This window comes from Lissotriton vulgaris, chromosome 2_1, assembly GCF_964263255.1.
Source record: "Lissotriton vulgaris chromosome 2_1, aLisVul1.2, whole genome shotgun sequence".
NCBI lineage: Eukaryota > Metazoa > Chordata > Amphibia > Caudata > Salamandridae > Lissotriton > Lissotriton vulgaris.
The window spans coordinates 758770020-758788036 of NC_141687.1; the positions used below are offsets into that span (position 1 = coordinate 758770020).

General features: G+C 40.2%; 1 protein-coding gene across 2 annotated transcripts in view; it reads left to right on the plus strand.

Moving 5' to 3' along the window:
• The window catches only part of TPH1 (tryptophan hydroxylase 1), a 391357-nt gene that overhangs the window by 156463 nt on the left and 216877 nt on the right, over window positions 1-18017 (plus strand). The window lies entirely within an intron of this gene.

Here is an 18017-nt window from a genome sequence, read left to right on the forward strand (position 1 = left end):
TGAAATGCGAACTGGGAGAGTTTTTTCGGAAACTCAGATTGAAATCTTTTTTTGAACAACGAGATACACCACTTCCTGTTACAGCGGGTGACACACCTTTTAAAAAGAAATCCAACTTCACCCCCCCAACTCATTTGATACCGGCTGACATCATAGCTTTTGAACAGGCAGTATCACGGGAAGTAGAGGCTCTGACTGAACCGACCTCCTTCAAAAATTTGACTGCAGGAGAATTTAAGGCTATTAAATCTCTGCAAGAAAATCAAGACATAGTTATCAAAAGTGCTGATAAGGGGGGAGGTATAGTTATCCAGGATGCCACGGCTTACGATGTTGAGTGCAAGAGGCTCCTAGGGGATACTAATAGCTATACCATACTCCAACAGGACCCTTCTTCTTTCCTTAAAGATGAAATTCTGGAACTTGTCTCCACAGCAGAAAGAGACGGATATATCACTAAACAAGAGGCTGATTTCCTTACCAACTCCGAAGAGAAAGTCCCCTACTTTTACACTCTTCTAAAACCCATAAAAATCGTATACCACCTCCGGGAAGACCTATAGTGTCAGGGATTGGGTCCCAGTTGGAACCACTCTCTAAGTATTGTGATTTTTTCTTCAAACCTTTAATTCAATCAACCAGTACCTACATCAAGGATACAAAAAGTCTACTTTCAATGTTGCTTAATGTACAACTGCCTGAGGAACCATGCTACCTAGTGTCCTTAGACATTGAAAGTTTATATACATGTATCCCTCAAGACGCTACTTTAAAGGTTTTGGCAGATATCCTGGACCAAACCACTTGGTCGTACAACACCTCCAAGACCTTTGTAATGGACTGCGCCACCCTGGCATTAAAACGGAATTTCTTCCAATACCAGAATACGTTTTACTTACAGAAGACTGGCACCTCGATGGGCAGTACTTTTGCCCCCAGTATAGCGGGGATGTATGTTTACAACTTCGAGAAAACTCACATCCTAGCAAATTCCAATCCCTATGCTCTCAATGTTATCCTGTGGCAGAGGTACATTGATGACGTGCTTTTAATCTGGAAAGGGTCGGAGGAAAGTTTACTTTCCTTTTTTGATTGGGTCAATACTTGTGATCCTCATTTAAGATTCACACACCAATATGATTTAACATCCATTGTCTTTCTAGATGTCACACTTACTAAAACTGGGAATCGATTAACGAGCAAAACCTACTACAAACCCACCTGTAGGAATAACCTCCTTCATTTCTCCAGTTTTCACCCGCGCTCACTACGCGAAAATCTTCCATTCTGACAATATCTACGTGTACGTAGAAATTGTAGTAACACCGCGGACTTCAACAAACAAGCGGATGACTTAACAACCAAATTAGAACAGAGAGGATATCCCAAAAGAATCCTAAAAAAGAGTCGTAAGAGAGCGAGAAATAACAACAGAGAAGCTCTGTTGGAAGACAATGAAAAAGAAAGTGAATCCGAGGTCCCCCTGACCTGTGTTACAACTTACAATAACATTTCTAACTCTGTAAGTCGCTGCATTGGAAAACACTGGCAGATCCTGACCAGTAATGGAAGAAATTGGCAGAAGCCACTCTTTTCGTACAAAAGAGATAGGAGTCTGCATGATGCGCTAGTACATACTCGTCCAAGAACAAATCATTTACCACATGATGCATCTGTTCTAAATGCCTGGGGTTTGCCTTCAGTTACTGGCCATTTCGCCTGTGGGGGATGTAGTGTATGCCATCTCACGTCATCCACTAAAACACTACAATTAGAAGAGGGCAAAACATGGCACCTACGAGGCCACACCAACTGTAATTCATGTAACGTCATCTACTTAATTACTTGTCCGTGTGGTCTCAGGTACGTAGGGATGACCACCAGAAAAATTAAAACTAGAATAGGAGAACATCGTAGCAATATTCGATGTGGTAGGAACACTACAAAACTGACCAGCCATTTCCTGGAGCAAGGCCACTGCCCAAATGATGTTAAATGGGTTATAATTGAACAGCTGAGCACTAACAATGAAGGTACGCTATATGAAAAGGAGCAGCGATGGGTATACCGCCTTTCTACCCATAAATATGGCCTAAACGACGATATCCCATGGGGATCCGTCATGCGTAGATAGACAACCTTACCACCCCAGTCAAAATGTCTTTCTACAGCCTTTGGCTTCACAGTCTGGGGACTCTGAAATAAAAACTGATTCCTCTCCCTCCCCTAGATGTGCACTATGGTTATGATTGAGAATGAGGTGACCATATTCCTAGTACAATGTCCTTTAGAGGTAGGGAATTTCCTCTGTTATATTGTCTTTCTACTGTCCGTGGTCTCATAGTTTGGGGACACAGCAACAAAAACTGATCTTTTTTCCCCAATGCGTGGACTAAGGGGTTGATCGACAATCAGGTGACCTTATTCCTAATACACGGTCCTTTATAGTTAAGGAATTTCATCTGCTTATTTTATTTCAAGGAATTGCTCTAATTTGCTATTTATATTCATTCACCAAATATTGGGTGCTTTGAGTTGTTTTAATAGTCCAGCGTAAATGTGCCCGGTGACGTGTATATACAAAAAAACAAACAGGCGCCTTTGAGATCTTGACGCGATTGCCCAAAGACACGTGATTACACGCTCCGCGTCACACGCAACCCTCCCCCTTTTTTGTTTATATCGAACGCGGCTTCCATTCCCCGTTTGTTGCTACGGGCGGCGGACGTGGCCGCGTGTAGGTTTTACAGCGGGGAGCCGTTTGGAGACAAGTAAGTCTCGTCCTGGTCGCTATGAGAGCCCAGTTTTGAATTAATATTGGGATTTGAAACCTTCACTGATACGCTCTCTTTGTCTTTGAGAGCCAAACGTGAAGAATTCCTCCAGCCGCTATGCCCATGGGGCACACCACTTGATGATAGATAGTAAGTGCTGGGCGAATTCCCCCCTTTTTTGTAGTATGCTGCGCCCCATATGCTTCTTATAGAAGTGTCCTTAGGAGTTAATACTTCGAGTCCCTCACCATTCATTTGGTGAATCGAGCACTGTTTTTATGCAATCATTCACTCCTGATATATATTCAAGCACCACTGACAATGAATAATGTTGGTTGTATTTCTAATATAAATAATACATATATGACTGGCATGCTCCTTTCAAATAATTCTAAAAGAAAGGGGATAGGCAATAACTATAGTTTGTGTATATATATTGTCTTATATAGATGTGTGCACATGTTTAGAGCTTATCTGCGTAAATGCATTTTTTCAAGGGGTCACAATTTGGATGTTTTTTTATCCATCCCATACAGATTATTACCGTCCCTCCTACAATAAGGAGTGTGTTCAAACTGAGGAAGAATTTCCTAAAGGAGCTTCGACAATTACAGGTCGTATTGGTCCTTACAACCACCACTGGGTCCGAGCGCTTTAGCGTGCTCTGATCAGTGAGCGGTATTATTTTTCATACCTGGTCCTGACGAATGCTGAGCGGAGTAATGCTCATAAAGCAGAAACATGTTGACCATATTTTTTAGCTTTGTCTTTTTCACTTTATTAAGGGACTGATTGGTTCTAATTTGCACAACCTTGTATTAGTCCGGAAAATTGTCACGTTTTCCAAACACAGTTTTTAATAGAGTTAGAGCTACCCTCCTATTAAACTAATTTCGAGGAGTAGCCCACACTCTTTTTAATTCACTTTCACCTTCTCTAGCTAATAATGGGAGCCCAATGAAGACAACTGGCTACCAATGTTTCACTGGGGCCTGAGGGTTCTTTTTTAGCTAGTTCTTTGAGCACGTGCACTCTATTTTCTCCCACTGATAATAACATTCTCTTCCGCAAGTTCAGTAGTGCCTGAATAAACTCTTTGCTTGCCTACTAAGTTGGATGTTTTGTATTAACACTCTCTTGTTGTTTGAAATATAGTTTTATCAGTAAAAATGTATGACTGTGGAAACATAATGGTCATTTCAATTGAAAATGTGTTGTTTGTAATGGCAGTGCACTACCACACCAATGCATACTCCACTCTACGCAATTCCACTCTACAACACTATACTTCACTTAATTTAATTCAATACCCATCCACTCTATTCCACTCTAAGCCATTTCACTATTCGCCACTCCACTCTACGCCACTCTCGCCACTCTCCTCTATGCCACTCTATTCCACTCTATGCAACCCTACTTCACTCAGTGCCACTCTGTCCACTCTGCCTCTGTGCTCCACTTTTTACCACTCTGCTCCACTCCACTCCCATGCCACTCCACTCTATGCTTCTCAACTCTATGGCACTCCACTATATGCCATTCCATCCCACCCTACACCACTCCACTCTACACCACTTTGCTCCACTCTTCAACATTACACATCACTCTATGCCAAGCACTCTGGGCCCAATCTACTCCTCTCTATGCCACTCCACTGCACTCTATGCCACCCCAAACTACAACTACGACACTCCTCTCTAAGCAACTCCACTCTACCCGACTCTACACTGTAAATGTAAATGTAAATGTATTGGCATTTATATAGCGCACTACTTACCCGTAGGGTCCCAAGGCGCTTCGACCGCTGCGGAAACCCTTCCTGGCTTCCCTGAGAGATGGTCCCTTAATGGGTATCTCCAGGGTGAAACCAGGCCTCCCCGGCGGTCTGGTGGGGCCGTTAGTGAAGATGAGGCAAGCTAATGCCCAGAGTTGTCGAGTGTGATCGCTGATCAGAGTGGGCACCGAGGCGAGAGAATTATCGAGTCCGCTGACCCTGGTCCAGAAACGTGCCGCGCCGGGAATCGAACCCTGGTCCCGGGCCGTCCTCTGCTGCCCCCTCTAACCAGTGAGCCACACTACTTCACTGTGCCATTCTACAACACCACACTCTGCAACACTATGCCATTCCAATCTACTACACTTCATGCCAGTTTACTCCACTCTGCATCACTCCACACTACGCGACTCCACTCTATGCACCCCTACTTCACTCAGTATTTCCCTCTACGGTATGGAAGTGGAGTAGAATGGAGAGTCGGATACTGAAGTGTTGTAGAGGTGAGTATTGTAGAATGGAGTGGTGTAGAGTGAAGCAGAGTAGAGTGGAGTGGGGTAGCATAAAGTGGAGTAAAGTGTTGTAGAGTGGAGTAAAGGAAGTAACGCCTGGCATGTGCTGGCCAATTAGGATGCTTTAAAGAAGAGTATCAATGAAGCCAATGAATGGTAAGCAATAGATGGGCTCCAAGCCTTTATTGTAAACAATATTGGTTGTAGCCACAGCACATGCACTGACAGTAGACCAGACTTAAAAATGCCATGGCTTAAACCATATATGCTTTGCCTCTTATGGCTCATGGCTCCTCACCGAAATTCAGCAATGGTAATAAAAAACTTCACAGGTACTTTAGAACAGCGAGGCTTACTAGTTGAATCTCGAGAAATACGTTTCATTATCCACTATTTGCAAAGTAAATGCCCAACTCAGAGATTTCTTTTAGAGACAGCAAGCTGCACCCATAGCTAAATGGGCCGCCAGCATGACCCCTAGAAGTGTTCCCCACCCTGGTGAAGTCTAGTGCCTTCACCCAGGGCTCTTCCACAGTGCACTGAGGTGTTTTTCTTTTCTTTCTCTCCTCTCTTATTGCCTCAACTTTTCTCTCCTTTTTCCCCCTCTTCCCCATGGGTCGCAATTAAGGGTACTCCACTCTGTTCAATTTTCTTAAAATGTAGTCTACTCACCCAATCTGATAAGTAATGGGGGGGCGCAGTTGCAGCACACTAAGCTAAAGTAAGCAGCCAACCAGCATAGCCAGGAGTCCACTGCCTGCAAAAGCTGCAAAACTACCAATTCAATTCAAAGGGTGCGCAGAGTCGGCTGGTAATGCAGCAGGCCAGGTACATCGAGTGGACCCCAAAAATAAAACTCCTGCTCAGTTAGTTCTCGGTGGGGCAGCGCTGAGACACTAATGCTGCCGAAATTAAACAAAAACCATCAGGAGCGGAGCCGGCGAACATCGCAGCGCCACTGCGTGCCATCTTGGATGCCGATGAGGGTCGTCAGACATCTCAGCCGCGTAGTATGGCGAGAGCTCCATACGCGGCTCGGGATTTTGCCCTCAACTGTACAGTTGACCAAGAATTTCTGAACTATGTACAGTCCTCTCTAAAGGCATTTGCTGTGACTTGGGATATATTTGTTACTTACATTTCAAGGTTTTATATTGTTGTATTATGTCATCACTTACATACTGTAAGCACAGGTAAATATACTCTTTCACCATGCATAGCCACTGAAATTTTTCCAGTTTATTAAGAGCATTGTATCTAACAAGAAATGAAAGAGACACATAGTATATATAGTAGAATTTTGATATATTTACTGAATGTGCTTAGAACACAAAATTGTTTCAAATTAGAAGCAAACAGTTGACAATAACATATGTGATTATGATTGCATCCATATGATGTTTAGCAGAGGTGGCTTATGGTCTTAAATAGTGTTGCGATGTAATACTTGACCTGAAACCAAGCAGGCAAGCCCAACTTGTAGGAGGTTTTGGAGGAGTTCTCCCGCAAAGAAAAGTTCAAAACAAACAGGGTCAAATAGTGGATTTTTGTTTGCGTAAATGTACTTAAAAACCATAGGTCTAGAAAGGGCAATTTTTAAATATTGGAATACTTTCATGGTGTGCCAAGACAATGGTGCCATCTCTAAGAATCTCTCTAAATTGTGACTCATATCTCAGCTCCCATTTCTCTCTACAAAAGTGGAATATATAGTTTTTTCTAAACTTTCCTCTTTTCTTCAGTCCACTGACCTTTTTTGTACTGTTCAACTGTCCTTCATCCTGGTAGCTATACTTCTTCCAGTAACTAAGACTGTGCTTCATTTATACCACATTGAACAGTCTTAATTTCTTATCCCTCTCATTCTCTCTGCTGCTTTTGACAAGGTTGAATAATTTCCTCCTGTTCAATCTTTCTATAAATTTGTCCTTTTTTTTAAAGAACATTTGCCAAATAACAAATATAGCGCAGAGCAGTGTAACCCAGCAACTCATGCATATGAAATGTACATTGAATTGACTTTGCCAATTTCGATAACAAAAATAGGACAACTGAAGAGCAATGCATTTGAAATATTAACAAAAAGAAAAGAAAACAAAAACCCCAGAAACCCACCCCTTATTGCACTCGCACCTACCCTAGAGCAGCACCACAAGAGAACAGTCTTGTCTACATAGGCATGATCCATCAGTACCCAAGGGGCGATATTGCATGTTGACTGGGGTGGGAGGAAAGTCAGGTCGGGGGACCCGGCTATGGAAACGGGTTCCAGCTCTAAGCCACAGTACTCTGCACATAGCTTCCAGATTTTATAATGCTTAAGCGGGCACCCCCTGGCCACAAAGATTGGGATCTCCAGACCCATCCAGAAATCCATGTCATTTTTCCAAGCAGACACCGAGGGCGCCCCCGGAGCCTTCCAGGCTCTGGCGATATCTCTCTTGGCCAAAGTAACATAAGATGGCACTTGTATATGATACCTCCTATGTCGTCCATAACATGTAGCAGGAGCAGCTTCGGGGAGCTGGGGAGGTCCCAACCCAGTACCTTGGAGAGGCACGACATAACCCCCCTCCAGAAGCGTAGTGCCAGACAGTATGGAGCAGCATACCTTCTTCATGCTCGCATCGAAGATACACCGGGGGGCCACAAATCCTGCCCTCCCGAGTCTGACCCTAGAAAAATAGACCCAGTGGAGATACTTAAACTGGATAAGGCGTAGGCTCACAGCTATAGCTGAACCCCACGGAGAGGCGAAGGCCTCCGTCCAATCCTCCTCCTCCCATGGACCTATGTCTCCCTCTCAGGCCTCCCTAAGGTGCTGCAGTGTGGGGGAGCTATGCGTGACCTGGGACTGATAGATTTTGGAGATCTTGTGATCATGGAGGTCCCCCATAAATACCTTTGCCTCCCTGGGACTAATCTCAGCCAGGGACCCTAACCCCTCAATGTATGGGGCGATGGCATATCGGAACAGTAAATATCAGTAAAATTGGGTTTTAGGCATTTGAAAGTCTGTAGGTCCTGAAATGATTTCAGAATTGATCCCCGCATCATGTCCCCAAGAGTAGAGATGCTGATTCGGTCCCAGCCCCGAAAGCCAGACAATGCAGCTAGTTGTGACAACGGCCATTATGCCAAAGAGGGGTCTCTCGTGTCAACTTATTCCACCACCCGGTCCTCCGCAATGCCTGTCGCCAAATTCGGAAGATAAGTTTCGTGGCAGGTGGCAAGGAGTTGCGTAGGGGCGTGGAGTAGAGTATAGTGTGCAAGGTATGATCTTCCATACACTGCCTCTCGACCGCGTAGGCTGGGTCGGCCCTTTCCCCATACCTCACTCATTGAGAACCAGCAGATGCGAGGCCATATAATATGATAAAATATCAGAGGTTGCCAGCCCCCTCAATATGTGGACTGGAAGCTGGTCTGCAGGGCCACCCTCGCCATTCCACCAGCCCATAGAAACTGTCCCAGGGCCACATTAACCTGCCGTAACCATCTGGGAGAAATCGTATAGGGATGGTTTTGTAGCTGATAAAGTAGGCGGGGGAGCAATACCATCTTAAAGATGGCTGATCTGCCATATATAGACAAGGGCATATGAGATCAGGTTTTAATATCCTCCCGCACTTGATCCCATACAGGGGCTAAGTTCCTTTCCCAAGAGGTGACTGGCGAATCCGATAAAAACACTCCCAGGTACTTCAACCCCCCAGAGGCCACCTGAACAGAGGAGGTCCAGGAACCGAGACTCGCCCCTCCCCCAAGGACCCAAAGAGTAGATTTACGAGGGTTCATATGTAGGCACAAGGTCTCCCCAAAAATCTGCATAATGCGCAGCAATGGCGGTCATCTCTAGAAAAAAGAGAACATCATCAGCGTACAGGGCAATACGATCCGACAGACCCGGTGTCCACTCAAGACCAGTCACCTGGGCGTTGACCCGTACCCAGGACGCTAAGGGTTCCATTGCTAATGCAAATAGGTAGAGGGATAGTGGGCAACCCTGCCTGGTGCCCCGTCCAATAGAGAACGTTTCTGGCCTTTTTCTTAACAGTATTTTTCCTATCTCATGGATTGCTCTTACTCGGTTTCCCCGTTTGGCACTACATCGTCTTCGTACCTGTTTTTTGGGTATTCCCAAGTGTATATCATTCCCCTTCCTTCCATTATTATTTGGTTTTAACTCACATTTTTATGCTGATGATTCTCAGATATTGTTTTCATATTCCTCTTTAACCAATTCAATTCTTAATTAGAGAGCTGTATATCCCTCTGCAGTTGAAAACTGGATGTCGTCTTATTTCATAAAACTCAATGCTTAAAAATCTGAGATTTTCTTTTTTCTGCCTCGTCAGCTACTCTTACTCCATCTGCTATTCAGTATCTTCAATTCCTATTCAGTTTTCTTCCTTTGATATGAATCTCAATCATTTCATGGGGGGGGGAGGGGCAGAGAACCCCATGCACCGGACTGCAAGAGGAAGTCTGGGTGGGTCCATGGAACTCCCTGGCCCCTATCCAGAAGGCTGCTCTTAAGGATGCACTATGTGCTACTTTTTTGTGGTGTACAGTCAGTGCAACTCCTGGAGGCCTCCTTGCCTCTATGCCCTTATTCATAATGCAGTGCAGGTGCTGAGGGAAAGAAATTTCCCTCATATGCATCAGGCCATGCCACCATGCAAATAAGTGAATAAGAGAAAGCCCTGTTAATATTGTATTGGTGCTACGTGTGCACTGGCTCTATCAGTATTACTGGAGGGGGTGCACAGGCGTCTGAGGCACCTTCTATAACACTACAGTGCTGCAAGGGTGGAGAAAATCAGAACCACACACCTATTGCACCCAAAGGGGCACTGTCTGTAGCGCTGCCCCAGGTAGGTATCCTCCAAGTGCAAGGATGATCAAGATGCACCAGAAAAATATCTGTTAACTGTTCTAGAACCAACTGGACAAGTCAGATGAGTATATATTAATGGGAAGGTGCCCTCAAGGTAGGCTGAAAGGGATGAGAAAATGGCTTATAAAAAGAGTTAAATATTGATGAGTAGATTGAGAACTAGATTTTTAGTTTGCGAACCAAAACATGCCTAGCAAGGTATGAATTGGAGGATTGTTGGGTACAGAACCTTACTAAAGGGCAGGTTTTCCCCTAAAAACCATTGGCAATAGCCAAAGCCTGTGCCTGTCAGACTCTGGTGTGAGGGATAGTAGTCTGACCCTGCATGCAGTGCCCCACAGGCTCAAGTTACAAGGGTATTGGGTGAAAGGCACATCTGAAGGAGCGACAGTCGGTGTCCTCGGGCATGACCAATTGTCATGGCCTGAAGACTATGGGAGCAGGGAGACTCTGTGTAAATGCACAGCCACTGCCACTTACTGTGCCCTAGGCCAAATTATTTATTTGGCAGTTGCTAACACATGTTGCTAAAATATAGGGTCGATAAACTCGATAAATTCACAGAAAATTTATATTAGAGGAAAGTTATGGTTGTTCATTCAGACTGCAAAGTAATCTGTATTGGAAAACATACAAATTCCCCACAAAACATCATTTGAAGGAACTTAGTGACATTCACCACTTTTGAGTTACACAGTCATAACACTTACCCAGCATTAAGGGTAAGGCTTGATAATAATCTGACGATACTTGGCACGGTTTCCGAAACATTGATGTAGGTACCTCATGGTTCTATTACTAGTTGGAAGCAGTAATGGAGATTACTTTTACTGTTTATTTTATCGGATAATATATGCAAGAGGGCTAATAATTAATTGAAAAAGGTCTACGGTCATAATGACAATAGTATAAATAGAACAAGAGGTTGTCCCTTCAGTTTCGAAAGGCAATGGATATGATAAATTGGAGATTATCCGCATGATGCATTATGATGTAAGATGTTTAACACATATGTAGCATGGAAAGATATATACGCTAAAAAGAAGAAGTGTTAGTAATAGATTATTGAAAACAAATTCTAATTGAAAGGAAATGCTTTTATTTACCAAACTAAGAATTCAATCATTTCTGGACATTGTTCAAGAAAAACCTATAAACGTTCAGTTGTCAGGACAGCATCAGTGCATGTCCAAGGTGTTAAGGGGGCTAGTGGTGTTGCAGTTTAAGTAAGTAGTGCCTTGGAGGCACTCAGTTTTATATGCTTTGCAGTGTAAGGGTCCTTACTCTACCTACTGAATGTAATGCACCAATAGTATGAGAGAGGAAAAGACTGCGGGGACGTTGATGAATTATTCATTTTAATTGAAAACTGGAAGCGGATTGTTGACTGAAGCTGGGTGCAGTACTGCAGATGTAGTTGTGTGCCTGGGTCGATCCTGAGTACAGGGACTCCAGTGGGACTTAAAAGACCTTTCTGGTGTGCTACCCACCATCTGTAGGTTGATATGATTTCAAAAACGTTGGGAGTTTACCTTTTCATTTTCTCGGTTTTGCTGGTGGGTCTTCCTGTAATTGTGGTTGAGCTTGGGTAAACTCTCCAAATGCTAAGAAAGGGACTCAAGAGGAATCAGGACTAGAGAGTGTTCAGAATGACCAGGCTCGTGGCTATAGATGTGATTATGCACAGCATTGTAAGTCATTTGACTAGCTGTATGATGGCTGTACTTGCTGGACACTAAAATATCATTCATGTCTACAGGCAAGAAGGAAGCCTATGCCTTTTAGGGGTAAAGCTTCAATTAATATCAAGTCCTCCACTTGTATGATTTCCACAGCCAATTATTTTGTAATACAGAAACGTTCTTGAAACTTGTTAAGAAACCATGATTCTCATTTTCCATCCTGGACACAAATATCTATATGTACAATATCTTGTGATGGCTGGGAGTGAGGGACAGTTAAATGTTCTTTCTTAGAGAAGCAAAGTTTAACTGGCTGCTGATAACCCCTTTAAACACAATCACTTTGATGACAATCTCTTTGTGTTTAATTTATTTTTACTAAACAGATGCCCATTCAAAATACTGCAAAGTTGAGTCTGAATCCACAATACTTAGACCCCTCACTTCAGCCAAAGTACCATCATTCTCATTTGAATGCTCAATTCCCTCGGCATTTCCCAGTTATCCTCCTTCTGGTTCCTATACTCCTTATTCCTTCTTTCCTCATCACTGCCATCCGGGGCCGGATTACCATCTGCAACTTCATATTTAATACATTATTTTACACAGCAAACCATGAAACAGAAACCATGGGGATTGCAACCTTGGGTTCAACTCCTTCATCCTCACAGGTAGTTTTTCTACAGGTCCTGCTGTGGCACCCTCTACAACGCCTCTATCAGGCAGCCCTAGTCTAACTTCCTCTCTTTCGGGCAAGCCTAATTTGTTTTTCGATTTTCAATCTTACATTTTTTATTTAACTATTTGGCACTAAAGTTATTTTCAAAAACAGTTTCTTGCCAAACACCCACGTTGCCACTACACCATTTTCTTTACCAGCCTACTGGGTTCTTCTTTCAGACCCTTGTCTAGCTTCGATAAAACATAACCCATTTAGGGATAGAGTTTGCATCCTATTTTGTAAATACAATGGTGTCATTTGTTTCCATTATATAAAGAGGATCACTAACGAAATGGTGTGCACAATCCTGCTATATGGTCCTAACATTTTAAAAAATTCTGCCCTAAATCAAAGTAAATAAAATGTCCATCAATCTTACATGAATCACGATTTAGGTATTATTATTTCACAGTACGGAGTGTAAGTGGAGGCTGCTGTGCCATGTACAAAAACGTTTGTTAGCAGATCAACATTCATATAACAGTATTCGTTTTATTTTTTATAATGAATGGCTCATACGTGTTTTACATTCAGGTACAGTTAGGCTTGTCACTTTTTCAAGGATGTGAAGGTAGTTGTTCATAGGCAAGAAGTTTTTTTTTACCTAGTTGCTTTTCCACTGCCTGCTTTTCCTTCCCTAACCTTGTTTTACACACTTGGACACCTCGGTCACATCACACTTTTTTGTATTACAGATGTGTCTCATGGTTGCTTTGCTACTTACATGTGTGCCCATATACAGATTGTGATTTTAAATTATAACTTAATAGTGCCTAGATGTAACTACTGACACAGACTTGGAATAATGAAAAAAAGATGAATATATATAATTTTTGGGACTCAGCACAACGGATCACTGACAAAATATCCACCTAAATAATATCGACCTACAGGAATATCGAGTCAAAAATATCGAGGGCAAGAATATCGACATCCTATCTACAACATGGTAAGTACAAAAATATCGAAAAAATAATATAGATGTTAAAAATATCGATGTTAAAAATATCGTTTTTTTTTCTTTTAAAATATAAATGTGAAATAAAGTAAATAACACTAATAAATAAAATGTACATAGTTAAAAGTATCTAATAATGTTTAAAATTAATAAATAATACATATTTAATAATAATACATGAAATAAATATATACAGTAAATATATAATATATATGTACTGAACAATAAATAGTAATAATTATTTCACTAATTTATAATTTAATAAAATATAGTCTAATTTACTAATACATTTACAAACATAAAACAATAACATCAATAAAATGTAAAAAAATATAAATAATTAAATATTCTTTTAATATTTATAACATTAATTATTTAAAACGTTGGATAGTGTAAGGGTAATAATTACTATTCCCACTCCAGAGAGTGCAACTGTAGGGAAAGCGTTGGATAGCGTAGGAGTATAAATTACTATTCCCACTCCAGAGAGTGCAACAGTAGGGAAAGCGTTGGATAGCGTAGGGGTAAAAATTACTATTCCCACTCCAGAGAGTGCAACAATAGGGAAAGCGTTGGATAGCGTAGGGGTAAAAATTACTATTCCCACTCCTGAGAGTGCACCAGTAGGGAAAGCGTTGGATAGCGTAGGGGTAACAATTACTATTCCCACTCCAGAGAGTGCAACAGTAGGGAAAGCGTTGGATAGGGTAGGAGTAAAAATTACTATTCCCACTCCAGAGAGTTCAACAGTAGGGAAAGTGTTGGATAGCGTAGGAGTAAAAATTACTATTCCCACTCCAGAGAGTGCTACAGTAGGCAAAGCGTTGGATAGCGTAGGAGTAAAAATTACTATTCCCACTCCAGAGAGTGCAAAAGTAGGGAAAGTGTTGGATAGTGTAGGGGTAAAAATTACTATTCCCACTCCAGAGAGTGCAACAGTAGGGAAAGCATTGGATAGCGTAGGAGTAAAAATTACTATTCCCACTCCTGAGAGTGCAACAGTAGGAAAAGCGTTGGATAGCGTAGGGGTAACAATTACTATTCCCACTCCAGAGAGTGCAACAGTAGGGAAAGTGTTGGATAGCGTAGTGGTAAATATTACTATTCCCACTCCAGAGAGTGCAACAGTAGGGAAAGCGTTGGATAGGGTACGGGTAAAATTTACTATTCCCACTCCATAGAGTGCAACAGTAGGGAAAGTGTTGGATAGCGTAGGAGTAAAAATTACTATTCCCACTCCAGAGAGTGCAACAGTAGGGAAAGCGTTGGATAGCGTTGGGGTAACAATTACTATTCCAACTCCAGAGATTGCAACAGTAGGGAAAGCGTTGGATAGCGTAGGGGTAAATATTACTATTCCCACTCCAGAGAGTGCAACAGTAGGGAAAGCGTTGGATAGCGTACAGGTAAACATTACTATTCCCACTCCAGAGAGTGCTACAGTAGGGAAATTGTTGGAGAAGCGTAGGGGCTAAAATAACATACTTATAAATAAAAGCTTTTTTTAGAAATTAACATTTAAACTATTAAATAAATATAAACCATACACAATACCTATACATATTTATTAAAGACATGATTATCAAATTATATGTAGCCCAAATGAAATATTAAAAAATACCAATTTATAATATTTAATGACCAATTAATAATTAATTATCAATTATATTATTAACAAAACAATTAATTTAAATACATTATTACTTAATTACATTTAAATTACTTCCCACCATATTCCCCTATTAACCCATCAACCGGCAACAGAACACATTTATCTATTTATGAATTAATGAAAATTATTTACCAATAATTAAAAATAATAACCAATTAATTAAACTTAATTAGCAATTATTTCAAATTAATTTATAATTCCAACTAATTAATAAATAATTAAACATAATTACATTACTTCCCACCCTATTCCCCTATAAACTCACAACCCGCTACAAAACATATTTATCAATTAATCAATTAATTAAATTTTATTTCCAATTAATTAAAATTAATTAGCAATTAATGATAATTAATGTATAACTCCTACTAATTAATAATTAATTAAACATAATTAAATTACTTCCCACCCTATTCCCCTATAAACCCACAACCCACTACAGAACATGTTTATCAATTAATTAAAATTAATTTCCAAATAATTAAATTTAATTAGCAATTAATTTAAATTAATTTATAACTCCTACTAATTAATAATTAATTAAACATAATTAAATTACTTCCCACCCTATTCCCCTATAAACCCACAACCCGCTACAAAACATATTTATCAATTAATCAATTAATTAAAATTAATTTCCAATTAATTAAAATTAATTATCAATTAATTAAAATTATTTTATAACTCCTACTAATTAATAATTAATTGAACATAATTAAATTACTTCCCACCCTATTCCCCTATAAACCCACTACCCGCTCCGGTACTAAAACATATAATTTAACATATAATTTGCTTATAAATAAATTTATTAATATATAAAATTAATACACATATAATATTATTTATTTTAAATACTTAAGTAACACATATAACACATATATAATAAAAAACAAAAAAATCATACAAATATCGATATTAGTGTCATCGAAATTAGTGACATCGATATATATGCTATCGATATTACTAACTTTGATATTACTTACATCGATATAAATAATTTCGATATTACTTACCTTAGGGTCGATATTCTGTCCAACGATATTCTTGACATCGATATTCTATACCTTCGAAATTTCTAACACGATATTTTGGTAGGTCGATATTTACAACTCGATATTTTGACTGTGTACCCAGCACAACAGCCTTAACGTATACCATGTGCTATGAAATACTGATACTGTGATGCTAAACATCAATAAACCACTACAATTTTGGCACTGACTATACATTAACAGATACTTTGGTCGTCAACCATGTCATAACAAATACACATAAAGATCTGGATTAAGGATTAACTGACTGTACCAAATACCTCCTTGTGGACTGGCATTGTAAAGGTGAAGTTTAAACACCCTAACAAGCCCTTATAGCAACTGCAACAAGATTTAGGAATGCTTTCAGCTGTAATGGTATACAGTTTTACGTAAATGGAAACTTAACCAAGTTATCTATAACATTATTTTACAGTACATTGCTCATAAATAAATGTTGACTTGATTGTAAATAAGTTGAACACCTGGGGCCTCATTTATGAAAAGTAACGCATCGCTGCGTGAAAACAGCGATGCATCACTTTTCACTGCGCACTCCTTGCGACACCAATGATGTGTCATATTTAATGTATGACGCATCATGTCGCAAGGACTTACAGATACGTCAGTATTTCTGCCGTATCTGTAAGCGCAAAAGTGACGCATTGCTGGAGTGTGTCACAAAAGTGACGCAACTCCAGCAATGCGTCCTTTCACATGGGGGAAAGCCCCATATGAAAGGGCTTGCGTCAGTCTTACGCCTGCTGTGAGGCAGGCGCAAGATTTTGACGCAACAGCATCCTAAAAGTGACGCAGTGAAATCTCATAGATTTCACTGCGTCACTATTACGAGGCTTTTTGCGGGGGAACGCCCCCTCTGCATACATTATACCTGACGCAGGTATAATGTGGCGCAGGGGTTTAAAAAGTGACGCATCTACCTAGATGCGTCACTTTTTAAATATGGCGCAACAAGGCGCATTTTTTACGCCGCTAGTGCGTCGCAAAAAGTGACGCACCGGCGGCGCAAAACTGACGCAAGTCCTCATAAATAAGGGCCCTGGTTACTTCATTTCTTCACTCATATTCTTTGGTTTAAAACACTGTTCTAAATATTCACGCAAAAGCCTTATTTATAAAAACCACTAATATATTTGTTGTGCAAAAATAAGATAATTGGATGCCTGTATTGCATTTCAGTGCACTGTACCTTGATGGTATTAACTATTCATACGATAATTACAAGTGCAAGAATAATCATCAATTATAGAAAAATGTAACCTGCAGATGAAGCATATGTGCAACCCTTATGGTTGTGTAAATACCTAATATGATATTGATTGGTTTTCAGCTCAGTGTTTGACTTTACAACTTTATTGCCTTGCACAAATAAATCAGTGTACGTTCAATAGAAGTTTCTGTAAAGTATAGACTAATGAAGTTCTTTACTTTGAGAATAAGAAGCACTTACACGTCAATAGATTTGAAATGTATAGCATCTAGTCCTAAGGCAAATTGGACATACAATAAGGTTGAAAAGACGGAAGTAAGGAGGCATGCACAAATATGCGTTGAAAAAGTGAATGAACAAACAAGAGTAAATATTTTAAAAAACAACAATGTAGGCCATCTCTTTTGTTCTACAAAATAAAATGAATATCAACCTATCCATTAAATGTGCCTACTATATGCACTAAATTATTAGAGTGAACGTTAACATGATTACAATTTTAAATAAAAGAATAGAAAATCTGAACATAGAACAGTAAAAAATACTATAACCAAATGGAATTAAACATGTACTTACAGTAATTCCAAAGATGCACCTATTGTCGTTCTAGAATGTTATTCTTGCCAGTAATGCTATGCCGCAGGGCACATTTTAAATTTGTTATGATTTTATAGATATGGTTTACTTTTATTTGTTATGCTTTTTAGCACACTGTTCTGACAAAATTGTATTTAACAACACCAGTCAATTCTAAAAAAA